Here is a 27176-nt window from a genome sequence, read left to right as displayed (position 1 = left end):
TTTCTTCCTTCTACAAGCCCGTCGCACCTCCAGCCTCAAAGCACCCAGCTTATCCGCCGGGAGCCGACACTCCATTGCCACCGAGTCAATTTCGATTCCCAAGAAACAAATCGTCGCTACCGGGCCCTCCGTTTTTTCCGGCGCCAAAGGGATCCCAAAATCCCTCGCCACCTTCTGCAGGGCATGAAGCAAGTTACCGCAAACCGGCGAACCCCCCGGGCCAACGCACAAAAAATCATCTAAGTAATGGATCAACGAATCGACCCCGGATACTCCCCTCGTTACCCACTCCACGAAGCTACTAAACGCCTCGAAGTATGCACAAGAAAGAGAACACCCCATCGGAAGGCACCGATCCACGTAAAAGGCCCCATTCCAAAAACAGCCCAACAGCCGTTGGCTTTCTGGATGCACCGGCAACAACCTGAACGCCGCCTCGATGTCGGTTTTTGCTAGCAGCGCCCCCGGACCCGCAGCCCGCACTAACCCCACCGCCTTATCGAATGAGGTATAAACTACGGAACACAACTCGTGATCAATCCCGTCGTTTACCGACGAACCTTTGGGATACGATAAATGTTGAATCAAACGAAACTTTCCGGGCTCGCGTTTAGGGACAATACCCAAAGGGGACACAACTAAATCTTTCACCGGCGACTCCACAAATGGCCCCGACATGCGCCCCAACGAAACTTCTTTAACAACTTTTCCGACACGACTTCCGCATGCACGTAAGCCGATTTTAAATTTCTCCGCGTAACCGGAACCTCATAAGGAGGCGGAGGAATAACAAAACCAACACTAAACCCTTCATAAAGCAACTTAGCCGCCGCCCTATCCGGATACTCATTTAGATAAGGGGCCATCCTTTCCACCCTCACCGGCGACACCCCCTTGACCAGCCCCGTGCTGGTTCCCGGACCTCTTTTTACGCAGACATTTTGCCGCCCCGTGTGATGCACCATTACACTCGGAGCACACGTGCTTGAACTTGCACGTGGCCCCGAACTTACACTGGCCTTCATTGAATTGCCAGCAAAACCCCGCCTTTCCCCCGCCGCTTGGTCCACTCTGACTAGTCTGGCCTCCCTGGCCACCGCTCCCGGGAAAGGGCTGCCTAACCGGAACCGTAACCCGTAACCAGAGAGCAATATCCTTCTGGTCCCACCGAATCGCCGGCCGAACCGCCTTCCGCTGACGGAATTGCTCATCATATCGCAGCCACGCCTGACCCCCATACGCCCTATGAGCCTCCCCAATAGCATCAAAATAACAAAATAACGCCGAACAATTTTCCGGCGCCTTTTCCCCTATCACACTAGCCAATATGGCGAACGCCTGCGACCAATTAACGAACGTCTGCGGGATAAGCCTATACCGCCGCCGTTCCTCCTCGTCCTTTTTACTCTCATCCCGCTTGCTCTTATCCAAATTGAATTTAGCCAGCGGCAAGAGAGAAAAAATTTCAACGTATTCATCTTTCCAGATCCGATCACGCACCTCCTGCTTTAAATGCGCCCCCAACGGACCCTCAAAACAAACATACACCTCCCCCCGAGCACGATCGTCCATGCGCACTCGATCGCCGTCCTTCTGTGCCTCAGTCTGCACCGACACCGCGACCGCCTCTCTAACCGCCACCACAGGACGCGCCTGCAACGATCCCACTTCCCTGGAGCCTTCCCAAACTACCGCAGGGGACACTTCCGTTACTACCGGCGCCGCGGCCCTATCCAGGCGCCCCACCAGCTCCCGTAAGCAACCCACTAAATCTGCCAAACCCGCTCCGTCGCGTCCGCCCGCGCCACTACCGGCCCCCGATGCTATGCTAGCAGCCCCCCCGCCGACACCCGACATAAAAATCGCTGGATAAGACAATAAAGGAGTTATACACTCACCGGGCTGCACAGGCGCTGTGTTCCCGTCAGCCGGACCATCCTGACCTCGACGATAGACGTCCAGTTCACCTTCCTCCAGTTCTTCTCTCGCCGACGACTGTCCCTCCCAACGACCTCTTCGGAAAGGGGATGAGGACGCGCTGACCGATGGGCCGGCAACCTGCCGCCCGACCGCCGGGACCCAGACTTCCGACCGGACCTGTTGCCTCGACGTCGCTGCAGATCTAGTCGTCCGTCTAGACGATCCTGACGAAGCCTGCCCCCTGGCCGGAACATCACCATGCGGGGCGGCCGTACCTTGCTCTTGACATCTTCCATCTGATGGGGGAGGGGTGACAGGGAGCCCGGCCTGCGACTCCCTGCTTACCGCCGGACCCCGTCGCGGCCTGGGATTCCTGCCAGGACGCAGGGCCTGGGAAGGGGCGGTCCTCCCAGCTGCCTGGCCTGCAGCGTCCGGGATCGGGCTCCCTCTGCGACGCCGTGTCCGCGGGACTACCTCCGGACTCAGGCGCTCTGGAGGTCGGGACCGCCGAGAGGGACGGGTCGACACAGCCTGCATCGCCGTCACCCCTGCTACCGCTCTCTGCCTGCCCAGCGCAGGAGCGGTTGTTGCCGACTCCCCCCCCGCCGCCATAGCCATGCTCGTAGGGGGGCCGGGGGAGGGGAGCCTGTCCCTTACAACAGACCCCGAACGCCGTGCCCGACGTGGCGAAACGGCGTCCGGGATCCGCGTTAATGCAGCCACGGTCTCCTCCAGCCATCCGGGACCGTGGTGCACAGCAGCGGCACGCAGCCGCTCTAAAATCAGGGCCTCTGCCATACTAAAAAGCCGGGCAACGGGGAGCTTTGCTTCTTGTGTACTACTCCTCCCGCTGCTTCCGGCTCAATGCCGAGAAACAGCGGGAAGCGCAGTAACGGCCCCCCCGTCCCCCCTAGCTCCTCCCCGTCCCTCCTTCAGCTTCTTCACCTTTCCCTCACCTCTTAACATTAACCCTTTCCCTACCAGGACGGTCATGTCGGCTTCCCTCAAGCCTGCAGCTGCGTCCAGCCTCTTCTATCAATCAATCAATCAATCAATCAATCAATCAGTGGCTGGCTCAGGTGCAGCTCTTTAACTTACCTAAAAGGGAGGGCGGAGAGAAGACAAGGAAGGTGAATGAGGTGTTCCAATGTGAAATGCCGGAAACACAGAAACACAGACGACACACAACAAGAGGTGGCAATCTATTCATTAATTGCATTTAATCAATGAGCTCATTATCACTCATGCATTGTCCAACAGGTGTTGAAATAATGGGATTAAAAGGGGAGATCCCTTCAGAAAGACAGAAACAATAGCAAAGACAAAAAACACTTTTGGAATCTGCTTTTAGTCAACACATAAGGAAAGGGTGCACCGGTCCTGGAAATACTGCAATACCAGGTCAATGCGTGGAGTGGACAGAGCAAGCTCTATTTCCATCTCCCTGTTCTAAAAATCCATTTAATATATGGTCCCCAGATAGGGGACGTATCAGATATTAAACTGATAAGAACAGATACTACACTTGATCTTAGCCAAAAGGCCGAGAAGCGATAACCCGAACGGGCCGCGCGTTGCCCGAGCCTGCCCGATACTGCTGTTCAGCCCTTGCAGCGATTCAGCCTACTTCTAGGCAATTCCATGGGGCCCTGCAGGCTCACACACTCACAGCTACACGGGAGGTGAATAAAGGCCGGAGAGGAAGCCAGACAGGATTTGCTTCTTTTGCTTGCACCACAATGCAGTGCTGAAAGAGGAGGAATCTACATAAAAACGCCTTCCTGGCAACGCCCAAATGCCCTGCTGCCATGCAGATAAACACTGGCAGCGGCAGCAAGTGCATGCCCACAGCCACCCCTTGTTCCTTCACACCTTGTATCAGCTGTAATCCAGTCCAGTCCAGTGCTGCCTGCTGAGCAGCACTGACCAACACTGCCTGGGCCCAGGCTTTTATCTCTGAGGCCCCATTATGATGTCAGAAAGCTGGCTCTGGAATCCTGAGGGCTCCACTATGACACGTGCAAAGTTCCGTCTGAACTTTATATAAGACGGTGAGGCTCAGTCAGTCACTCAGTGTTGCCTGAGAGGGCAACACTGCAACAGCCGGCCGCCAGGCTGTCTTTTTTTTGCACAGCTAGTTGCCTCCAGGAGGCCACAAGAGGGAGACAAGGGACTGCAAAATGGAAAATAGGCATCCACCAACTTTACAGACAACTTCTCCTTGCTCCTACAACCTCCATCCTTGCACAGTTTGTTATTCTTCTAGGTAACATAGTAATAAATCAAAATTGCTGCTCTCTTTGTAGGCAAGCAAGGCTTTGTTGCAACTGCAATTCTTACTTCTTCTTGAAATGTAGGGACGACAGTACATTCCATCACATCCATCTAGTGTACACAGGTAGGTCCATTGTGGCGGGCAGGCGAGCGGGCGGGCTGCTTTATTGGCTGTTTGCTGTTCCCCTACTCCACTCCACTATTTGACTGTTGTGCTGCATCAATCAATCAATCAATCAATCAATCAATCAATCAATCAATCAGTGGCTGGCTCAGGTGCAGCTCTTTAACTTACCTAAAAGGGAGGGCGGAGAGAAGACAAGGAAGGTGAATGAGGTGTTCCAATGTGAAATGCCGGAAACACAGAAACACAGACGACACACAACAAGAGGTGGCAATCTATTCATTAATTGCATTTAATCAATGAGCTCATTATCACTCATGCATTGTCCAACAGGTGTTGAAATAATGGGATTAAAAGGGGAGATCCCTTCAGAAAGACAGAAACAATAGCAAAGACAAAAAACACTTTTGGAATCTGCTTTTAGTCAACACATAAGGAAAGGGTGCACCGGTCCTGGAAATACTGCAATACCAGGTCAATGCGTGGAGTGGACAGAGCAAGCTCTATTTCCATCTCCCTGTTCTAAAAATCCATTTAATATATGGTCCCCAGATAGGGGACGTATCAGATATTAAACTGATAAGAACAGATACTACACTTGATCTTAGCCAAAAGGCCGAGAAGCGATAACCCGAACGGGCCGCGCGTTGCCCGAGCCTGCCCGATACTGCTGTTCAGCCCTTGCAGCGATTCAGCCTACTTCTAGGCAATTCCATGGGGCCCTGCAGGCTCACACACTCACAGCTACACGGGAGGTGAATAAAGGCCGGAGAGGAAGCCAGACAGGATTTGCTTCTTTTGCTTGCACCACAATGCAGTGCTGAAAGAGGAGGAATCTACATAAAAACGCCTTCCTGGCAACGCCCAAATGCCCTGCTGCCATGCAGATAAACACTGGCAGCGGCAGCAAGTGCATGCCCACAGCCACCCCTTGTTCCTTCACACCTTGTATCAGCTGTAATCCAGTCTAGTCCAGTGCTGCCTGCTGAGCAGCACTGACCAACACTGCCTGGGCCCAGGCTTTTATCTCTGAGGCCCCATTATGATGTCAGAAAGCTGGCTCTGGAATCCTGAGGGCTCCACTATGACACGTGCAAAGTTCCGTCTGAACTTTATATAAGACGGTGAGGCTCAGTCAGTCACTCAGTGTTGCCTGAGAGGGCAACACTGCAACAGCCGGCCGCCAGGCTGTCTTTTTTTTGCACAGCTAGTTGCCTCCAGGAGGCCACAAGAGGGAGACAAGGGACTGCAAAATGGAAAAAAGGCATCCACCAACTTTACAGACAACTTCTCCTTGCTCCTACAACCTCCATCCTTGCACAGTTTGTTATTCTTCTAGGTAACATAGTAACAAATCCAAATTGCTGCTCTCTTTGTAGGCAAGCAAGGCTTTGTTGCAACTGCAATTCTTACTTCTTCTTGAAATGTAGGGACGACAGTACATTCCATCACATCCATCTAGTGTACACAGGTAGGTCCATTGTGGCGGGCAGGCGAGCGGGCGGGCTGCTTTATTGGCTGTTTGCTGTTCCCCTACTCCACTCCACTATTTGACTGTTGTGCTGCATCAATCAATCAATCAATCAATCAATCAATCAATCAATCAATCAATCAATCAATCAATCAGTGGCTGGCTCAGGTGCAGCTCTTTAACTTACCTAAAAGGGAGGGCGGAGAGAAGACAAGGAAGGTGAATGAGGTGTTCCAATGTGAAATGCCGGAAACACAGAAACACAGACGACACACAACAAGAGGTGGCAATCTATTCATTAATTGCATTTAATCAATGAGCTCATTATCACTCATGCATTGTCCAACAGGTGTTGAAATAATGGGATTAAAAGGGGAGATCCCTTCAGAAAGACAGAAACAATAGCAAAGACAAAAAACACTTTTGGAATCTGCTTTTAGTCAACACATAAGGAAAGGGTGCACCGGTCCTGGAAATACTGCAATACCAGGTCAATGCGTGGAGTGGACAGAGCAAGCTCTATTTCCATCTCCCTGTTCTAAAAATCCATTTAATATATGGTCCCCAGATAGGGGACGTATCAGATATTAAACTGATAAGAACAGATACTACACTTGATCTTAGCCAAAAGGCCGAGAAGCGATAACCCGAACGGGCCGCGCGTTGCCCGAGCCTGCCCGATACTGCTGTTCAGCCCTTGCAGCGATTCAGCCTACTTCTAGGCAATTCCATGGGGCCCTGCAGGCTCACACACTCACAGCTACACGGGAGGTGAATAAAGGCCGGAGAGGAAGCCAGACAGGATTTGCTTCTTTTGCTTGCACCACAATGCAGTGCTGAAAGAGGAGGAATCTACATAAAAACGCCTTCCTGGCAACGCCCAAATGCCCTGCTGCCATGCAGATAAACACTGGCAGCGGCAGCAAGTGCATGCCCACAGCCACCCCTTGTTCCTTCACACCTTGTATCAGCTGTAATCCAGTCCAGTCCAGTGCTGCCTGCTGAGCAGCACTGACCAACACTGCCTGGGCCCAGGCTTTTATCTCTGAGGCCCCATTATGATGTCAGAAAGCTGGCTCTGGAATCCTGAGGGCTCCACTATGACACGTGCAAAGTTCCGTCTGAACTTTATATAAGACGGTGAGGCTCAGTCAGTCACTCAGTGTTGCCTGAGAGGGCAACACTGCAACAGCCGGCCGCCAGGCTGTCTTTTTTTTGCACAGCTAGTTGCCTCCAGGAGGCCACAAGAGGGAGACAAGGGACTGCAAAATGGAAAATAGGCATCCACCAACTTTACAGACAACTTCTCCTTGCTCCTACAACCTCCATCCTTGCACAGTTTGTTATTCTTCTAGGTAACATAGTAACAAATCCAAATTGCTGCTCTCTTTGTAGGCAAGCAAGGCTTTGTTGCAACTGCAATTCTTACTTCTTCTTGAAATGTAGGGACGACAGTACATTCCATCACATCCATCTAGTGTACACAGGTAGGTCCATTGTGGCGGGCAGGCGAGCGGGCGGGCTGCTTTATTGGCTGTTTGCTGTTCCCCTACTCCACTCCACTATTTGACTGTTGTGCTGCATCAATCAATCAATCAATCAATCAATCAATCAATCAATCAGTGGCTGGCTCAGGTGCAGCTCTTTAACTTACCTAAAAGGGAGGGCGGAGAGAAGACAAGGAAGGTGAATGAGGTGTTCCAATGTGAAATGCCGGAAACACAGAAACACAGACGACACACAACAAGAGGTGGCAATCTATTCATTAATTGCATTTAATCAATGAGCTCATTATCACTCATGCATTGTCCAACAGGTGTTGAAATAATGGGATTAAAAGGGGAGATCCCTTCAGAAAGACAGAAACAATAGCAAAGACAAAAAACACTTTTGGAATCTGCTTTTAGTCAACACATAAGGAAAGGGTGCACCGGTCCTGGAAATACTGCAATACCAGGTCAATGCGTGGAGTGGACAGAGCAAGCTCTATTTCCATCTCCCTGTTCTAAAAATCCATTTAATATATGGTCCCCAGATAGGGGACGTATCAGATATTAAACTGATAAGAACAGATACTACACTTGATCTTAGCCAAAAGGCCGAGAAGCGATAACCCGAACGGGCCGCGCGTTGCCCGAGCCTGCCCGATACTGCTGTTCAGCCCTTGCAGCGATTCAGCCTACTTCTAGGCAATTCCATGGGGCCCTGCAGGCTCACACACTCACAGCTACACGGGAGGTGAATAAAGGCCGGAGAGGAAGCCAGACAGGATTTGCTTCTTTTGCTTGCACCACAATGCAGTGCTGAAAGAGGAGGAATCTACATAAAAACGCCTTCCTGGCAACGCCCAAATGCCCTGCTGCCATGCAGATAAACACTGGCAGCGGCAGCAAGTGCATGCCCACAGCCACCCCTTGTTCCTTCACACCTTGTATCAGCTGTAATCCAGTCCAGTCCAGTGCTGCCTGCTGAGCAGCACTGACCAACACTGCCTGGGCCCAGGCTTTTATCTCTGAGGCCCCATTATGATGTCAGAAAGCTGGCTCTGGAATCCTGAGGGCTCCACTATGACACGTGCAAAGTTCCGTCTGAACTTTATATAAGACGGTGAGGCTCAGTCAGTCACTCAGTGTTGCCTGAGAGGGCAACACTGCAACAGCCGGCCGCCAGGCTGTCTTTTTTTTGCACAGCTAGTTGCCTCCAGGAGGCCACAAGAGGGAGACAAGGGACTGCAAAATGGAAAATAGGCATCCACCAACTTTACAGACAACTTCTCCTTGCTCCTACAACCTCCATCCTTGCACAGTTTGTTATTCTTCTAGGTAACATAGTAACAAATCCAAATTGCTGCTCTCTTTGTAGGCAAGCAAGGCTTTGTTGCAACTGCAATTCTTACTTCTTCTTGAAATGTAGGGACGACAGTACATTCCATCACATCCATCTAGTGTACACAGGTAGGTCCATTGTGGCGGGCAGGCGAGCGGGCAGGCTGCTTTATTGGCTGTTTGCTGTTCCCCTACTCCACTCCACTATTTGACTGTTGTGCTGCATCAATCAATCAATCAATCAATCAATCAATCAATCAATCAATCAATCAATCAATCAGTGGCTGGCTCAGGTGCAGCTCTTTAACTTACCTAAAAGGGAGGGCGGAGAGAAGACAAGGAAGGTGAATGAGGTGTTCCAATGTGAAATGCCGGAAACACAGAAACACAGACGACACACAACAAGAGGTGGCAATCTATTCATTAATTGCATTTAATCAATGAGCTCATTATCACTCATGCATTGTCCAACAGGTGTTGAAATAATGGGATTAAAAGGGGAGATCCCTTCAGAAAGACAGAAACAATAGCAAAGACAAAAAACACTTTTGGAATCTGCTTTTAGTCAACACATAAGGAAAGGGTGCACCGGTCCTGGAAATACTGCAATACCAGGTCAATGCGTGGAGTGGACAGAGCAAGCTCTATTTCCATCTCCCTGTTCTAAAAATCCATTTAATATATGGTCCCCAGATAGGGGACGTATCAGATATTAAACTGATAAGAACAGATACTACACTTGATCTTAGCCAAAAGGCCGAGAAACGATAAGCCGAACGGGCCGCGCGTTGCCCGAGCCTGCCCGATACTGCTGTTCAGCCCTTGCAGCGATTCAGCCTACTTCTAGGCAATTCCATGGGGCCCTGCAGGCTCACACACTCACAGCTACACGGGAGGTGAATAAAGGCCGGAGAGGAAGCCAGACAGGATTTGCTTCTTTTGCTTGCACCACAATGCAGTGCTGAAAAAGGAGGAATCTACATAAAAACGCCTTCCTGGCAACGCCCAAATGCCCTGCTGCCATGCAGATAAACACTGGCAGCGGCAGCAAGTGCATGCCCACAGCCACCCCTTGTTCCTTCACACCTTGTATCAGCTGTAATCCAGTCCAGTCCAGTGCTGCCTGCTGAGCAGCACTGACCAACACTGCCTGGGCCCAGGCTTTTATCTCTGAGGCCCCATTATGATGTCAGAAAGCTGGCTCTGGAATCCTGAGGGCTCCACTATGACACGTGCAAAGTTCCGTCTGAACTTTATATAAGACGGTGAGGCTCAGTCAGTCACTCAGTGTTGCCTGAGAGGGCAACACTGCAACAGCCGGCCGCCAGGCTGTCTTTTTTTTGCACAGCTAGTTGCCTCCAGGAGGCCACAAGAGGGAGACAAGGGACTGCAAAATGGAAAATAGGCATCCACCAACTTTACAGACAACTTCTCCTTGCTCCTACAACCTCCATCCTTGCACAGTTTGTTATTCTTCTAGGTAACATAGTAACAAATCCAAATTGCTGCTCTCTTTGTAGGCAAGCAAGGCTTTGTTGCAACTGCAATTCTTACTTCTTCTTGAAATGTAGGGACGACAGTACATTCCATCACATCCATCTAGTGTACACAGGTAGGTCCATTGTGGCGGGCAGGCGAGCGGGCGGGCTGCTTTATTGGCTGTTTGCTGTTCCCCTACTCCACTCCACTATTTGACTGTTGTGCTGCATCAATCAATCAATCAATCAATCAATCAATCAATCAATCAATCAATCAATCAATCAGTGGCTGGCTCAGGTGCAGCTCTTTAACTTACCTAAAAGGGAGGGCGGAGAGAAGACAAGGAAGGTGAATGAGGTGTTCCAATGTGAAATGCCGGAAACACAGAAACACAGACGACACACAACAAGAGGTGGCAATCTATTCATTAATTGCATTTAATCAATGAGCTCATTATCACTCATGCATTGTCCAACAGGTGTTGAAATAATGGGATTAAAAGGGGAGATCCCTTCAGAAAGACAGAAACAATAGCAAAGACAAAAAACACTTTTGGAATCTGCTTTTAGTCAACACATAAGGAAAGGGTGCACCGGTCCTGGAAATACTGCAATACCAGGTCAATGCGTGGAGTGGACAGAGCAAGCTCTATTTCCATCTCCCTGTTCTAAAAATCCATTTAATATATGGTCCCCAGATAGGGGACGTATCAGATATTAAACTGATAAGAACAGATACTACACTTGATCTTAGCCAAAAGGCCGAGAAGCGATAACCCGAACGGGCCGCGCGTTGCCCGAGCCTGCCCGATACTGCTGTTCAGCCCTTGCAGCGATTCAGCCTACTTCTAGGCAATTCCATGGGGCCCTGCAGGCTCACACACTCACAGCTACACGGGAGGTGAATAAAGGCCGGAGAGGAAGCCAGACAGGATTTGCTTCTTTTGCTTGCACCACAATGCAGTGCTGAAAGAGGAGGAATCTACATAAAAACGCCTTCCTGGCAACGCCCAAATGCCCTGCTGCCATGCAGATAAACACTGGCAGCGGCAGCAAGTGCATGCCCACAGCCACCCCTTGTTCCTTCACACCTTGTATCAGCTGTAATCCAGTCCAGTCCAGTGCTGCCTGCTGAGCAGCACTGACCAACACTGCCTGGGCCCAGGCTTTTATCTCTGAGGCCCCATTATGATGTCAGAAAGCTGGCTCTGGAATCCTGAGGGCTCCACTATGACACGTGCAAAGTTCCGTCTGAACTTTATATAAGACGGTGAGGCTCAGTCAGTCACTCAGTGTTGCCTGAGAGGGCAACACTGCAACAGCCGGCCGCCAGGCTGTCTTTTTTTTGCACAGCTAGTTGCCTCCAGGAGGCCACAAGAGGGAGACAAGGGACTGCAAAATGGAAAATAGGCATCCACCAACTTTACAGACAACTTCTCCTTGCTCCTACAACCTCCATCCTTGCACAGTTTGTTATTCTTCTAGGTAACATAGTAACAAATCCAAATTGCTGCTCTCTTTGTAGGCAAGCAAGGCTTTGTTGCAACTGCAATTCTTACTTCTTCTTGAAATGTAGGGACGACAGTACATTCCATCACATCCATCTAGTGTACACAGGTAGGTCCATTGTGGCGGGCAGGCGAGCGGGCGGGCTGCTTTATTGGCTGTTTGCTGTTCCCCTACTCCACTCCACTATTTGACTGTTGTGCTGCATCAATCAATCAATCAATCAATCAATCAATCAATCAATCAATCAATCAATCAGTGGCTGGCTCAGGTGCAGCTCTTTAACTTACCTAAAAGGGAGGGCGGAGAGAAGACAAGGAAGGTGAATGAGGTGTTCCAATGTGAAATGCCGGAAACACAGAAACACAGACGACACACAACAAGAGGTGGCAATCTATTCATTAATTGCATTTAATCAATGAGCTCATTATCACTCATGCATTGTCCAACAGGTGTTGAAATAATGGGATTAAAAGGGGAGATCCCTTCAGAAAGACAGAAACAATAGCAAAGACAAAAAACACTTTTGGAATCTGCTTTTAGTCAACACATAAGGAAAGGGTGCACCGGTCCTGGAAATACTGCAATACCAGGTCAATGCGTGGAGTGGACAGAGCAAGCTCTATTTCCATCTCCCTGTTCTAAAAATCCATTTAATATATGGTCCCCAGATAGGGGACGTATCAGATATTAAACTGATAAGAACAGATACTACACTTGATCTTAGCCAAAAGGCCGAGAAGCGATAACCCGAACGGGCCGCGCGTTGCCCGAGCCTGCCCGATACTGCTGTTCAGCCCTTGCAGCGATTCAGCCTACTTCTAGGCAATTCCATGGGGCCCTGCAGGCTCACACACTCACAGCTACACGGGAGGTGAATAAAGGCCGGAGAGGAAGCCAGACAGGATTTGCTTCTTTTGCTTGCACCACAATGCAGTGCTGAAAGAGGAGGAATCTACATAAAAACGCCTTCCTGGCAACGCCCAAATGCCCTGCTGCCATGCAGATAAACACTGGCAGCGGCAGCAAGTGCATGCCCACAGCCACCCCTTGTTCCTTCACACCTTGTATCAGCTGTAATCCAGTCCAGTCCAGTGCTGCCTGCTGAGCAGCACTGACCAACACTGCCTGGGCCCAGGCTTTTATCTCTGAGGCCCCATTATGATGTCAGAAAGCTGGCTCTGGAATCCTGAGGGCTCCACTATGACACGTGCAAAGTTCCGTCTGAACTTTATATAAGACGGTGAGGCTCAGTCAGTCACTCAGTGTTGCCTGAGAGGGCAACACTGCAACAGCCGGCCGCCAGGCTGTCTTTTTTTTGCACAGCTAGTTGCCTCCAGGAGGCCACAAGAGGGAGACAAGGGACTGCAAAATGGAAAATAGGCATCCACCAACTTTACAGACAACTTCTCCTTGCTCCTACAACCTCCATCCTTGCACAGTTTGTTATTCTTCTAGGTAACATAGTAACAAATCCAAATTGCTGCTCTCTTTGTAGGCAAGCAAGGCTTTGTTGCAACTGCAATTCTTACTTCTTCTTGAAATGTAGGGACGACAGTACATTCCATCACATCCATCTAGTGTACACAGGTAGGTCCATTGTGGCGGGCAGGCGAGCGGGCGGGCTGCTTTATTGGCTGTTTGCTGTTCCCCTACTCCACTCCACTATTTGACTGTTGTGCTGCATCAATCAATCAATCAATCAATCAATCAATCAATCAATCAATCAATCAATCAATCAGTGGCTGGCTCAGGTGCAGCTCTTTAACTTACCTAAAAGGGAGGGCGGAGAGAAGACAAGGAAGGTGAATGAGGTGTTCCAATGTGAAATGCCGGAAACACAGAAACACAGACGACACACAACAAGAGGTGGCAATCTATTCATTAATTGCATTTAATCCATGAGCTCATTATCACTCATGCATTGTCCAACAGGTGTTGAAATAATGGGATTAAAAGGGGAGATCCCTTCAGAAAGACAGAAACAATAGCAAAGACAAAAAACACTTTTGGAATCTGCTTTTAGTCAACACATAAGGAAAGGGTGCACCGGTCCTGGAAATACTGCAATACCAGGTCAATGCGTGGAGTGGACAGAGCAAGCTCTATTTCCATCTCCCTGTTCTAAAAATCCATTTAATATATGGTCCCCAGATAGGGGACGTATCAGATATTAAACTGATAAGAACAGATACTACACTTGATCTTAGCCAAAAGGCCGAGAAGCGATAACCCGAACGGGCCGCACGTTGCCCGAGCCTGCCCGATACTGCTGTTCAGCCCTTGCAGCGATTCAGCCTACTTCTAGGCAATTCCATGGGGCCCTGCAGGCTCACACACTCACAGCTACACGGGAGGTGAATAAAGGCCGGAGAGGAAGCCAGACAGGATTTGCTTCTTTTGCTTGCACCACAATGCAGTGCTGAAAGAGGAGGAATCTACATAAAAACGCCTTCCTGGCAACGCCCAAATGCCCTGCTGCCATGCAGATAAACACTGGCAGCGGCAGCAAGTGCATGCCCACAGCCACCCCTTGTTCCTTCACACCTTGTATCAGCTGTAATCCAGTCCAGTCCAGTGCTGCCTGCTGAGCAGCACTGACCAACACTGCCTGGGCCCAGGCTTTTATCTCTGAGGCCCCATTATGATGTCAGAAAGCTGGCTCTGGAATCCTGAGGGCTCCACTATGACACGTGCAAAGTTCCGTCTGAACTTTATATAAGACGGTGAGGCTCAGTCAGTCACTCAGTGTTGCCTGAGAGGGCAACACTGCAACAGCCGGCCGCCAGGCTGTCTTTTTTTTGCACAGCTAGTTGCCTCCAGGAGGCCACAAGAGGGAGACAAGGGACTGCAAAATGGAAAATAGGCATCCACCAACTTTACAGACAACTTCTCCTTGCTCCTACAACCTCCATCCTTGCACAGTTTGTTATTCTTCTAGGTAACATAGTAACAAATCCAAATTGCTGCTCTCTTTGTAGGCAAGCAAGGCTTTGTTGCAACTGCAATTCTTACTTCTTCTTGAAATGTAGGGACGACAGTACATTCCATCACATCCATCTAGTGTACACAGGTAGGTCCATTGTGGCGGGCAGGCGAGCGGGCGGGCTGCTTTATTGGCTGTTTGCTGTTCCCCTACTCCACTCCACTATTTGACTGTTGTGCTGCATCAATCAATCAATCAATCAATCAATCAATCAATCAATCAATCAATCAATCAATCAATCAGTGGCTGGCTCAGGTGCAGCTCTTTAACTTACCTAAAAGGGAGGGCGGAGAGAAGACAAGGAAGGTGAATGAGGTGTTCCAATGTGAAATGCCGGAAACACAGAAACACAGACGACACACAACAAGAGGTGGCAATCTATTCATTAATTGCATTTAATCAATGAGCTCATTATCACTCATGCATTGTCCAACAGGTGTTGAAATAATGGGATTAAAAGGGGAGATCCCTTCAGAAAGACAGAAACAATAGCAAAGACAAAAAACACTTTTGGAATCTGCTTTTAGTCAACACATAAGGAAAGGGTGCACCGGTCCTGGAAATACTGCAATACCAGGTCAATGCGTGGAGTGGACAGAGCAAGCTCTATTTCCATCTCCCTGTTCTAAAAATCCATTTAATATATGGTCCCCAGATAGGGGACGTATCAGATATTAAACTGATAAGAACAGATACTACACTTGATCTTAGCCAAAAGGCCGAGAAGCGATAACCCGAACGGGCCGCGCGTTGCCCGAGCCTGCCCGATACTGCTGTTCAGCCCTTGCAGCGATTCAGCCTACTTCTAGGCAATTCCATGGGGCCCTGCAGGCTCACACACTCACAGCTACACGGGAGGTGAATAAAGGCCGGAGAGGAAGCCAGACAGGATTTGCTTCTTTTGCTTGCACCACAATGCAGTGCTGAAAGAGGAGGAATCTACATAAAAACGCCTTCCTGGCAACGCCCAAATGCCCTGCTGCCATGCAGATAAACACTGGCAGCGGCAGCAAGTGCATGCCCACAGCCACCCCTTGTTCCTTCACACCTTGTATCAGCTGTAATCCAGTCCAGTCCAGTGCTGCCTGCTGAGCAGCACTGACCAACACTGCCTGGGCCCAGGCTTTTATCTCTGAGGCCCCATTATGATGTCAGAAAGCTGGCTCTGGAATCCTGAGGGCTCCACTATGACACGTGCAAAGTTCCGTCTGAACTTTATATAAGACGGTGAGGCTCAGTCAGTCACTCAGTGTTGCCTGAGAGGGCAACACTGCAACAGCCGGCCGCCAGGCTGTCTTTTTTTTGCACAGCTAGTTGCCTCCAGGAGGCCACAAGAGGGAGACAAGGGACTGCAAAATGGAAAATAGGCATCCACCAACTTTACAGACAACTTCTCCTTGCTCCTACAACCTCCATCCTTGCACAGTTTGTTATTCTTCTAGGTAACATAGTAATAAATCAAAATTGCTGCTCTCTTTGTAGGCAAGCAAGGCTTTGTTGCAACTGCAATTCTTACTTCTTCTTGAAATGTAGGGACGACAGTACATTCCATCACATCCATCTAGTGTACACAGGTAGGTCCATTGTGGCGGGCAGGCGAGCGGGCGGGCTGCTTTATTGGCTGTTTGCTGTTCCCCTACTCCACTCCACTATTTGACTGTTGTGCTGCATCAATCAATCAATCAATCAATCAATCAATCAATCAATCAATCAATCAATCAGTGGCTGGCTCAGGTGCAGCTCTTTAACTTACCTAAAAGGGAGGGCGGAGAGAAGACAAGGAAGGTGAATGAGGTGTTCCAATGTGAAATGCCGGAAACACAGAAACACAGACGACACACAACAAGAGGTGGCAATCTATTCATTAATTGCATTTAATCAATGAGCTCATTATCACTCATGCATTGTCCAACAGGTGTTGAAATAATGGGATTAAAAGGGGAGATCCCTTCAGAAAGACAGAAACAATAGCAAAGACAAAAAACACTTTTGGAATCTGCTTTTAGTCAACACATAAGGAAAGGGTGCACCGGTCCTGGAAATACTGCAATACCAGGTCAATGCGTGGAGTGGACAGAGCAAGCTCTATTTCCATCTCCCTGTTCTAAAAATCCATTTAATATATGGTCCCCAGATAGGGGACGTATCAGATATTAAACTGATAAGAACAGATACTACACTTGATCTTAGCCAAAAGGCCGAGAAGCGATAACCCGAACGGGCCGCGCGTTGCCCGAGCCTGCCCGATACTGCTGTTCAGCCCTTGCAGCGATTCAGCCTACTTCTAGGCAATTCCATGGGGCCCTGCAGGCTCACACACTCACAGCTACACGGGAGGTGAATAAAGGCCGGAGAGGAAGCCAGACAGGATTTGCTTCTTTTGCTTGCACCACAATGCAGTGCTGAAAGAGGAGGAATCTACATAAAAACGCCTTCCTGGCAACGCCCAAATGCCCTGCTGCCATGCAGATAAACACTGGCAGCGGCAGCAAGTGCATGCCCACAGCCACCCCTTGTTCCTTCACACCTTGTATCAGCTGTAATCCAGTCTAGTCCAGTGCTGCCTGCTGAGCAGCACTGACCAACACTGCCTGGGCCCAGGCTTTTATCTCTGAGGCCCCATTATGATGTCAGAAAGCTGGCTCTGGAATCCTGAGGGCTCCACTATGACACGTGCAAAGTTCCGTCTGAACTTTATATAAGACGGTGAGGCTCAGTCAGTCACTCAGTGTTGCCTGAGAGGGCAACACTGCAACAGCCGGCCGCCAGGCTGTCTTTTTTTTGCACAGCTAGTTGCCTCCAGGAGGCCACAAGAGGGAGACAAGGGACTGCAAAATGGAAAATAGGCATCCACCAACTTTACAGACAACTTCTCCTTGCTCCTACAACCTCCATCCTTGCACAGTTTGTTATTCTTCTAGGTAACATAGTAACAAATCCAAATTGCTGCTCTCTTTGTAGGCAAGCAAGGCTTTGTTGCAACTGCAATTCTTACTTCTTCTTGAAATGTAGGGACGACAGTACATTCCATCACATCCATCTAGTGTACACAGGTAGGTCCATTGTGGCGGGCAGGCGAGCGGGCGGGCTGCTTTATTGGCTGTTTGCTGTTCCCCTACTCCACTCCACTATTTGACTGTTGTGCTGCATCAATCAATCAATCAATCAATCAATCAATCAATCAATCAATCAATCAATCAATCAGTGGCTGGCTCAGGTGCAGCTCTTTAACTTACCTAAAAGGGAGGGCGGAGAGAAGACAAGGAAGGTGAATGAGGTGTTCCAATGTGAAATGCCGGAAACACAGAAACACAGACGACACACAACAAGAGGTGGCAATCTATTCATTAATTGCATTTAATCAATGAGCTCATTATCACTCATGCATTGTCCAACAGGTGTTGAAATAATGGGATTAAAAGGGGAGATCCCTTCAGAAAGACAGAAACAATAGCAAAGACAAAAAACACTTTTGGAATCTGCTTTTAGTCAACACATAAGGAAAGGGTGCACCGGTCCTGGAAATACTGCAATACCAGGTCAATGCGTGGAGTGGACAGAGCAAGCTCTATTTCCATCTCCCTGTTCTAAAAATCCATTTAATATATGGTCCCCAGATAGGGGACGTATCAGATATTAAACTGATAAGAACAGATACTACACTTGATCTTAGCCAAAAGGCCGAGAAGCGATAACCCGAACGGGCCGCGCGTTGCCCGAGCCTGCCCGATACTGCTGTTCAGCCCTTGCAGCGATTCAGCCTACTTCTAGGCAATTCCATGGGGCCCTGCAGGCTCACACACTCACAGCTACACGGGAGGTGAATAAAGGCCGGAGAGGAAGCCAGACAGGATTTGCTTCTTTTGCTTGCACCACAATGCAGTGCTGAAAGAGGAGGAATCTACATAAAAACGCCTTCCTGGCAACGCCCAAATGCCCTGCTGCCATGCAGATAAACACTGGCAGCGGCAGCAAGTGCATGCCCACAGCCACCCCTTGTTCCTTCACACCTTGTATCAGCTGTAATCCAGTCCAGTCCAGTGCTGCCTGCTGAGCAGCACTGACCAACACTGCCTGGGCCCAGGCTTTTATCTCTGAGGCCCCATTATGATGTCAGAAAGCTGGCTCTGGAATCCTGAGGGCTCCACTATGACACGTGCAAAGTTCCGTCTGAACTTTATATAAGACGGTGAGGCTCAGTCAGTCACTCAGTGTTGCCTGAGAGGGCAACACTGCAACAGCCGGCCGCCAGGCTGTCTTTTTTTTGCACAGCTAGTTGCCTCCAGGAGGCCACAAGAGGGAGACAAGGGACTGCAAAATGGAAAATAGGCATCCACCAACTTTACAGACAACTTCTCCTTGCTCCTACAACCTCCATCCTTGCACAGTTTGTTATTCTTCTAGGTAACATAGTAACAAATCCAAATTGCTGCTCTCTTTGTAGGCAAGCAAGGCTTTGTTGCAACTGCAATTCTTACTTCTTCTTGAAATGTAGGGACGACAGTACATTCCATCACATCCATCTAGTGTACACAGGTAGGTCCATTGTGGCGGGCAGGCGAGCGGGCGGGCTGCTTTATTGGCTGTTTGCTGTTCCCCTACTCCACTCCACTATTTGACTGTTGTGCTGCATCAATCAATCAATCAATCAATCAATCAATCAATCAATCAATCAATCAATCAATCAGTGGCTGGCTCAGGTGCAGCTCTTTAACTTACCTAAAAGGGAGGGCGGAGAGAAGACAAGGAAGGTGAATGAGGTGTTCCAATGTGAAATGCCGGAAACACAGAAACACAGACGACACACAACAAGAGGTGGCAATCTATTCATTAATTGCATTTAATCAATGAGCTCATTATCACTCATGCATTGTCCAACAGGTGTTGAAATAATGGGATTAAAAGGGGAGATCCCTTCAGAAAGACAGAAACAATAGCAAAGACAAAAAACACTTTTGGAATCTTGGAATCTGCTTTTAGTCAACACATAAGGAAAGGGTGCACCGGTCCTGGAAATACTGCAATACCAGGTCAATGCGTGGAGTGGACAGAGCAAGCTCTATTTCCATCTCCCTGTTCTAAAAATCCATTTAATATATGGTCCCCAGATAGGGGACGTATCAGATATTAAACTGATAAGAACAGATACTACACTTGATCTTAGCCAAAAGGCCGAGAAGCGATAACCCGAACGGGCCGCGCGTTGCCCGAGCCTGCCCGATACTGCTGTTCAGCCCTTGCAGCGATTCAGCCTACTTCTAGGCAATTCCATGGGGCCCTGCAGGCTCACACACTCACAGCTACACGGGAGGTGAATAAAGGCCGGAGAGGAAGCCAGACAGGATTTGCTTCTTTTGCTTGCACCACAATGCAGTGCTGAAAGAGGAGGAATCTACATAAAAACGCCTTCCTGGCAACGCCCAAATGCCCTGCTGCCATGCAGATAAACACTGGCAGCGGCAGCAAGTGCATGCCCACAGCCACCCCTTGTTCCTTCACACCTTGTATCAGCTGTAATCCAGTCCAGTCCAGTGCTGCCTGCTGAGCAGCACTGACCAACACTGCCTGGGCCCAGGCTTTTATCTCTGAGGCCCCATTATGATGTCAGAAAGCTGGCTCTGGAATCCTGAGGGCTCCACTATGACACGTGCAAAGTTCCGTCTGAACTTTATATAAGACGGTGAGGCTCAGTCAGTCACTCAGTGTTGCCTGAGAGGGCAACACTGCAACAGCCGGCCGCCAGGCTGTCTTTTTTTTGCACAGCTAGTTGCCTCCAGGAGGCCACAAGAGGGAGACAAGGGACTGCAAAATGGAAAATAGGCATCCACCAACTTTACAGACAACTTCTCCTTGCTCCTACAACCTCCATCCTTGCACAGTTTGTTATTCTTCTAGGTAACATAGTAACAAATCCAAATTGCTGCTCTCTTTGTAGGCAAGCAAGGCTTTGTTGCAACTGCAATTCTTACTTCTTCTTGAAATGTAGGGACGACAGTACATTCCATCACATCCATCTAGTGTACACAGGTAGGTCCATTGTGGCGGGCAGGCGAGCGGGCAGGCTGCTTTATTGGCTGTTTGCTGTTCCCCTACTCCACTCCACTATTTGACTGTTGTGCTGCATCAATCAATCAATCAATCAATCAATCAATCAATCAATCAATCAATCAATCAATCAGTGGCTGGCTCAGGTGCAGCTCTTTAACTTACCTAAAAGGGAGGGCGGAGAGAAGACAAGGAAGGTGAATGAGGTGTTCCAATGTGAAATGCCGGAAACACAGAAACACAGACGACACACAACAAGAGGTGGCAATCTATTCATTAATTGCATTTAATCAATGAGCTCATTATCACTCATGCATTGTCCAACAGGTGTTGAAATAATGGGATTAAAAGGGGAGATCCCTTCAGAAAGACAGAAACAATAGCAAAGACAAAAAACACTTTTGGAATCTGCTTTTAGTCAACACATAAGGAAAGGGTGCACCGGTCCTGGAAATACTGCAATACCAGGTCAATGCGTGGAGTGGACAGAGCAAGCTCTATTTCCATCTCCCTGTTCTAAAAATCCATTTAATATATGGTCCCCAGATAGGGGACGTATCAGATATTAAACTGATAAGAACAGATACTACACTTGATCTTAGCCAAAAGGCCGAGAAACGATAAGCCGAACGGGCCGCGCGTTGCCCGAGCCTGCCCGATACTGCTGTTCAGCCCTTGCAGCGATTCAGCCTACTTCTAGGCAATTCCATGGGGCCCTGCAGGCTCACACACTCACAGCTACACGGGAGGTGAATAAAGGCCGGAGAGGAAGCCAGACAGGATTTGCTTCTTTTGCTTGCACCACAATGCAGTGCTGAAAAAGGAGGAATCTACATAAAAACGCCTTCCTGGCAACGCCCAAATGCCCTGCTGCCATGCAGATAAACACTGGCAGCGGCAGCAAGTGCATGCCCACAGCCACCCCTTGTTCCTTCACACCTTGTATCAGCTGTAATCCAGTCCAGTCCAGTGCTGCCTGCTGAGCAGCACTGACCAACACTGCCTGGGCCCAGGCTTTTATCTCTGAGGCCCCATTATGATGTCAGAAAGCTGGCTCTGGAATCCTGAGGGCTCCACTATGACACGTGCAAAGTTCCGTCTGAACTTTATATAAGACGGTGAGGCTCAGTCAGTCACTCAGTGTTGCCTGAGAGGGCAACACTGCAACAGCCGGCCGCCAGGCTGTCTTTTTTTTGCACAGCTAGTTGCCTCCAGGAGGCCACAAGAGGGAGACAAGGGACTGCAAAATGGAAAATAGGCATCCACCAACTTTACAGACAACTTCTCCTTGCTCCTACAACCTCCATCCTTGCACAGTTTGTTATTCTTCTAGGTAACATAGTAACAAATCCAAATTGCTGCTCTCTTTGTAGGCAAGCAAGGCTTTGTTGCAACTGCAATTCTTACTTCTTCTTGAAATGTAGGGACGACAGTACATTCCATCACATCCATCTAGTGTACACAGGTAGGTCCATTGTGGCGGGCAGGCGAGCGGGCGGGCTGCTTTATTGGCTGTTTGCTGTTCCCCTACTCCACTCCACTATTTGACTGTTGTGCTGCATCAATCAATCAATCAATCAATCAATCAATCAATCAATCAATCAATCAATCAATCAATCAGTGGCTGGCTCAGGTGCAGCTCTTTAACTTACCTAAAAGGGAGGGCGGAGAGAAGACAAGGAAGGTGAATGAGGTGTTCCAATGTGAAATGCCGGAAACACAGAAACACAGACGACACACAACAAGAGGTGGCAATCTATTCATTAATTGCATTTAATCAATGAGCTCATTATCACTCATGCATTGTCCAACAGGTGTTGAAATAATGGGATTAAAAGGGGAGATCCCTTCAGAAAGACAGAAACAATAGCAAAGACAAAAAACACTTTTGGAATCTGCTTTTAGTCAACACATAAGGAAAGGGTGCACCGGTCCTGGAAATACTGCAATACCAGGTCAATGCGTGGAGTGGACAGAGCAAGCTCTATTTCCATCTCCCTGTTCTAAAAATCCATTTAATATATGGTCCCCAGATAGGGGACGTATCAGATATTAAACTGATAAGAACAGATACTACACTTGATCTTAGCCAAAAGGCCGAGAAGCGATAACCCGAACGGGCCGCGCGTTGCCCGAGCCTGCCCGATACTGCTGTTCAGCCCTTGCAGCGATTCAGCCTACTTCTAGGCAATTCCATGGGGCCCTGCAGGCTCACACACTCACAGCTACACGGGAGGTGAATAAAGGCCGGAGAGGAAGCCAGACAGGATTTGCTTCTTTTGCTTGCACCACAATGCAGTGCTGAAAGAGGAGGAATCTACATAAAAACGCCTTCCTGGCAACGCCCAAATGCCCTGCTGCCATGCAGATAAACACTGGCAGCGGCAGCAAGTGCATGCCCACAGCCACCCCTTGTTCCTTCACACCTTGTATCAGCTGTAATCCAGTCCAGTCCAGTGCTGCCTGCTGAGCAGCACTGACCAACACTGCCTGGGCCCAGGCTTTTATCTCTGAGGCCCCATTATGATGTCAGAAAGCTGGCTCTGGAATCCTGAGGGCTCCACTATGACACGTGCAAAGTTCCGTCTGAACTTTATATAAGACGGTGAGGCTCAGTCAGTCACTCAGTGTTGCCTGAGAGGGCAACACTGCAACAGCCGGCCGCCAGGCTGTCTTTTTTTTGCACAGCTAGTTGCCTCCAGGAGGCCACAAGAGGGAGACAAGGGACTGCAAAATGGAAAATAGGCATCCACCAACTTTACAGACAACTTCTCCTTGCTCCTACAACCTCCATCCTTGCACAGTTTGTTATTCTTCTAGGTAACATAGTAACAAATCCAAATTGCTGCTCTCTTTGTAGGCAAGCAAGGCTTTGTTGCAACTGCAATTCTTACTTCTTCTTGAAATGTAGGGACGACAGTACATTCCATCACATCCATCTAGTGTACACAGGTAGGTCCATTGTGGCGGGCAGGCGAGCGGGCGGGCTGCTTTATTGGCTGTTTGCTGTTCCCCTACTCCACTCCACTATTTGACTGTTGTGCTGCATCAATCAATCAATCAATCAATCAATCAATCAATCAATCAATCAATCAATCAATCAATCAGTGGCTGGCTCAGGTGCAGCTCTTTAACTTACCTAAAAGGGAGGGCGGAGAGAAGACAAGGAAGGTGAATGAGGTGTTCCAATGTGAAATGCCGGAAACACAGAAACACAGACGACACACAACAAGAGGTGGCAATCTATTCATTAATTGCATTTAATCAATGAGCTCATTATCACTCATGCATTGTCCAACAGGTGTTGAAATAATGGGATTAAAAGGGGAGATCCCTTCAGAAAGACAGAAACAATAGCAAAGACAAAAAACACTTTTGGAATCTGCTTTTAGTCAACACATAAGGAAAGGGTGCACCGGTCCTGGAAATACTGCAATACCAGGTCAATGCGTGGAGTGGACAGAGCAAGCTCTATTTCCATCTCCCTGTTCTAAAAATCCATTTAATATATGGTCCCCAGATAGGGGACGTATCAGATATTAAACTGATAAGAACAGATACTACACTTGATCTTAGCCAAAAGGCCGAGAAGCGATAACCCGAACGGGCCGCGCGTTGCCCGAGCCTGCCCGATACTGCTGTTCAGCCCTTGCAGCGATTCAGCCTACTTCTAGGCAATTCCATGGGGCCCTGCAGGCTCACACACTCACAGCTACACGGGAGGTGAATAAAGGCCGGAGAGGAAGCCAGACAGGATTTGCTTCTTTTGCTTGCACCACAATGCAGTGCTGAAAGAGGAGGAATCTACATAAAAACGCCTTCCTGGCAACGCCCAAATGCCCTGCTGCCATGCAGATAAACACTGGCAGCGGCAGCAAGTGCATGCCCACAGCCACCCCTTGTTCCTTCACACCTTGTATCAGCTGTAATCCAGTCCAGTCCAGTGCTGCCTGCTGAGCAGCACTGACCAACACTGCCTGGGCCCAGGCTTTTATCTCTGAGGCCCCATTATGATGTCAGAAAGCTGGCTCTGGAATCCTGAGGGCTCCACTATGACACGTGCAAAGTTCCGTCTGAACTTTATATAAGACGGTGAGGCTCAGTCAGTCACTCAGTGTTGCCTGAGAGGGCAACACTGCAACAGCCGGCCGCCAGGCTGTCTTTTTTTTGCACAGCTAGTTGCCTCCAGGAGGCCACAAGAGGGAGACAAGGGACTGCAAAATGGAAAATAGGCATCCACCAACTTTACAGACAACTTCTCCTTGCTCCTACAACCTCCATCCTTGCACAGTTTGTTATTCTTCTAGGTAACATAGTAACAAATCCAAATTGCTGCTCTCTTTGTAGGCAAGCAAGGCTTTGTTGCAACTGCAATTCTTACTTCTTCTTGAAATGTAGGGACGACAGTACATTCCATCACATCCATCTAGTGTACACAGGTAGGTCCATTGTGGCGGGCAGGCGAGCGGGCGGGCTGCTTTATTGGCTGTTTGCTGTTCCCCTACTCCACTCCACTATTTGACTGTTGTGCTGCATCAATCAATCAATCAATCAATCAATCAATCAATCAATCAATCAGTGGCTGGCTCAGGTGCAGCTCTTTAACTTACCTAAAAGGGAGGGCGGAGAGAAGACAAGGAAGGTGAATGAGGTGTTCCAATGTGAAATGCCGGAAACACAGAAACACAGACGACACACAACAAGAGGTGGCAATCTATTCATTAATTGCATTTAATCAATGAGCTCATTATCACTCATGCATTGTCCAACAGGTGTTGAAATAATGGGATTAAAAGGGGAGATCCCTTCAGAAAGACAGAAACAATAGCAAAGACAAAAAACACTTTTGGAATCTGCTTTTAGTCAACACATAAGGAAAGGGTGCACCGGTCCTGGAAATACTGCAATACCAGGTCAATGCGTGGAGTGGACAGAGCAAGCTCTATTTCCATCTCCCTGTTCTAAAAATCCATTTAATATATGGTCCCCAGATAGGGGACGTATCAGATATTAAACTGATAAGAACAGATACTACACTTGATCTTAGCCAAAAGGCCGAGAAGCGATAACCCGAACGGGCCGCGCGTTGCCCGAGCCTGCCCGATACTGCTGTTCAGCCCTTGCAGCGATTCAGCCTACTTCTAGGCAATTCCATGGGGCCCTGCAGGCTCACACACTCACAGCTACACGGGAGGTGAATAAAGGCCGGAGAGGAAGCCAGACAGGATTTGCTTCTTTTGCTTGCACCACAATGCAGTGCTGAAAGAGGAGGAATCTACATAAAAACGCCTTCCTGGCAACGCCCAAATGTCCTGCTGCCATGCAGATAAACACTGGCAGCGGCAGCAAGTGCATGCCCACAGCCACCCCTTGTTCCTTCACACCTTGTATCAGCTGTAATCCAGTCCAGTCCAGTGCTGCCTGCTGAGCAGCACTGACCAACACTGCCTGGGCCCAGGCTTTTATCTCTGAGGCCCCATTATGATGTCAGAAAGCTGGCTCTGGAATCCTGAGGGCTCCACTATGACACGTGCAAAGTTCCGTCTGAACTTTATATAAGACGGTGAGGCTCAGTCAGTCACTCAGTGTTGCCTGAGAGGGCAACACTGCAACAGCCGGCCGCCAGGCTGTCTTTTTTTTGCACAGCTAGTTGCCTCCAGGAGGCCACAAGAGGGAGACAAGGGACTGCAAAATGGAAAATAGGCATCCACCAACTTTACAGACAACTTCTCCTTGCTCCTACAACCTCCAACCTTGCACAGTTTGTTATTCTTCTAGGTCACATAGTAACAAATCCAAATTGCTGCTCTCTTTGTAGGCAAGCAAGGCTTTGTTGCAACTGCAATTCTTACTTCTTCTTGAAATGTAGGGACGACAGTACATTCCATCACATCCATCTAGTGTACACAGGTAGGTCCATTGTGGCGGGCAGGCGAGCGGGCGGGCTGCTTTATTGGCTGTTTGCTGTTCCCCTACTCCACTCCACTATTTGACTGTTGTGCTGCATCAATCAATCAATCAATCAATCAATCAATCAATCAATCAATCAATCAATCAGTGGCTGGCTCAGGTGCAGCTCTTTAACTTACCTAAAAGGGAGGGCGGAGAGAAGACAAGGAAGGTGAATGAGGTGTTCCAATGTGAAATGCCGGAAACACAGAAACACAGACGACACACAACAAGAGGTGGCAATCTATTCATTAATTGCATTTAATCAATGAGCTCATTATCACTCATGCATTGTCCAACAGGTGTTGAAATAATGGGATTAAAAGGGGAGATCCCTTCAGAAAGACAGAAACAATAGCAAAGACAAAAAACACTTTTGGAATCTGCTTTTAGTCAACACATAAGGAAAGGGTGCACCGGTCCTGGAAATACTGCAATACCAGGTCAATGCGTGGAGTGGACAGAGCAAGCTCTATTTCCATCTCCCTGTTCTAAAAATCCATTTAATATATGGTCCCCAGATAGGGGACGTATCAGATATTAAACTGATAAGAACAGATACTACACTTGATCTTAGCCAAAAGGCCGAGAAGCGATA

At 48.8% G+C, this 27176-nt stretch overlaps 17 non-coding genes across 17 annotated transcripts; all 17 read right to left on the bottom strand.

Moving 5' to 3' along the window:
• Nucleotides 1-3284: 3284 nt before the first annotated feature.
• Nucleotides 3285-3475, bottom strand: LOC142726670 (U2 spliceosomal RNA). The gene has a single exon (XR_012876930.1). It is a non-coding gene; the product is annotated as a U2 spliceosomal RNA (small nuclear RNA).
• A 1280-nt stretch (nt 3476-4755) lies between these two features.
• LOC142726669 (U2 spliceosomal RNA) lies at nt 4756-4946 on the bottom strand. The gene has a single exon (XR_012876929.1). It is a non-coding gene; the product is annotated as a U2 spliceosomal RNA (small nuclear RNA).
• Nucleotides 4947-6242: 1296 nt separating this feature from the next.
• On the bottom strand, nt 6243-6433 carry LOC142726668 (U2 spliceosomal RNA). The gene has a single exon (XR_012876928.1). It is a non-coding gene; the product is annotated as a U2 spliceosomal RNA (small nuclear RNA).
• A 1276-nt stretch (nt 6434-7709) lies between these two features.
• Nucleotides 7710-7900, bottom strand: LOC142726667 (U2 spliceosomal RNA). Its single transcript, XR_012876927.1, has one exon. It is a non-coding gene; the product is annotated as a U2 spliceosomal RNA (small nuclear RNA).
• Nucleotides 7901-9192: 1292 nt separating this feature from the next.
• Nucleotides 9193-9383, bottom strand: LOC142726696 (U2 spliceosomal RNA). Its single transcript, XR_012876953.1, has one exon. It is a non-coding gene; the product is annotated as a U2 spliceosomal RNA (small nuclear RNA).
• Nucleotides 9384-10675: 1292 nt separating this feature from the next.
• Nucleotides 10676-10866, bottom strand: LOC142726665 (U2 spliceosomal RNA). The gene has a single exon (XR_012876926.1). It is a non-coding gene; the product is annotated as a U2 spliceosomal RNA (small nuclear RNA).
• A 1288-nt stretch (nt 10867-12154) lies between these two features.
• Nucleotides 12155-12345, bottom strand: LOC142726664 (U2 spliceosomal RNA). The gene has a single exon (XR_012876925.1). It is a non-coding gene; the product is annotated as a U2 spliceosomal RNA (small nuclear RNA).
• A 1292-nt stretch (nt 12346-13637) lies between these two features.
• LOC142726662 (U2 spliceosomal RNA) lies at nt 13638-13828 on the bottom strand. The gene has a single exon (XR_012876923.1). It is a non-coding gene; the product is annotated as a U2 spliceosomal RNA (small nuclear RNA).
• Nucleotides 13829-15124: 1296 nt separating this feature from the next.
• Nucleotides 15125-15315, bottom strand: LOC142726661 (U2 spliceosomal RNA). Its single transcript, XR_012876922.1, has one exon. It is a non-coding gene; the product is annotated as a U2 spliceosomal RNA (small nuclear RNA).
• Nucleotides 15316-16603: 1288 nt separating this feature from the next.
• Nucleotides 16604-16794, bottom strand: LOC142726660 (U2 spliceosomal RNA). Its single transcript, XR_012876921.1, has one exon. It is a non-coding gene; the product is annotated as a U2 spliceosomal RNA (small nuclear RNA).
• Nucleotides 16795-18086: 1292 nt separating this feature from the next.
• Nucleotides 18087-18277, bottom strand: LOC142726659 (U2 spliceosomal RNA). Its single transcript, XR_012876920.1, has one exon. It is a non-coding gene; the product is annotated as a U2 spliceosomal RNA (small nuclear RNA).
• A 1300-nt stretch (nt 18278-19577) lies between these two features.
• On the bottom strand, nt 19578-19768 carry LOC142726658 (U2 spliceosomal RNA). Its single transcript, XR_012876919.1, has one exon. It is a non-coding gene; the product is annotated as a U2 spliceosomal RNA (small nuclear RNA).
• A 1292-nt stretch (nt 19769-21060) lies between these two features.
• LOC142726695 (U2 spliceosomal RNA) lies at nt 21061-21251 on the bottom strand. The gene has a single exon (XR_012876952.1). It is a non-coding gene; the product is annotated as a U2 spliceosomal RNA (small nuclear RNA).
• Nucleotides 21252-22547: 1296 nt separating this feature from the next.
• On the bottom strand, nt 22548-22738 carry LOC142726657 (U2 spliceosomal RNA). The gene has a single exon (XR_012876918.1). It is a non-coding gene; the product is annotated as a U2 spliceosomal RNA (small nuclear RNA).
• Nucleotides 22739-24034: 1296 nt separating this feature from the next.
• LOC142726656 (U2 spliceosomal RNA) lies at nt 24035-24225 on the bottom strand. Its single transcript, XR_012876917.1, has one exon. It is a non-coding gene; the product is annotated as a U2 spliceosomal RNA (small nuclear RNA).
• A 1280-nt stretch (nt 24226-25505) lies between these two features.
• LOC142726654 (U2 spliceosomal RNA) lies at nt 25506-25696 on the bottom strand. Its single transcript, XR_012876916.1, has one exon. It is a non-coding gene; the product is annotated as a U2 spliceosomal RNA (small nuclear RNA).
• A 1288-nt stretch (nt 25697-26984) lies between these two features.
• On the bottom strand, nt 26985-27175 carry LOC142726653 (U2 spliceosomal RNA). Its single transcript, XR_012876915.1, has one exon. It is a non-coding gene; the product is annotated as a U2 spliceosomal RNA (small nuclear RNA).
• Between the last annotated feature and the right edge of the window lies 1 nt (nt 27176).

This window comes from Rhinoderma darwinii, unplaced genomic scaffold (assembly GCF_050947455.1).
Source record: "Rhinoderma darwinii isolate aRhiDar2 unplaced genomic scaffold, aRhiDar2.hap1 Scaffold_630, whole genome shotgun sequence".
In the NCBI taxonomy this organism is placed as follows: Eukaryota; Metazoa; Chordata; class Amphibia; order Anura; family Rhinodermatidae; genus Rhinoderma; species Rhinoderma darwinii.
The sequence above is the reverse complement of the archived record's forward strand: the minus strand, read 5'-3'. Positions and strand labels throughout refer to the sequence as shown.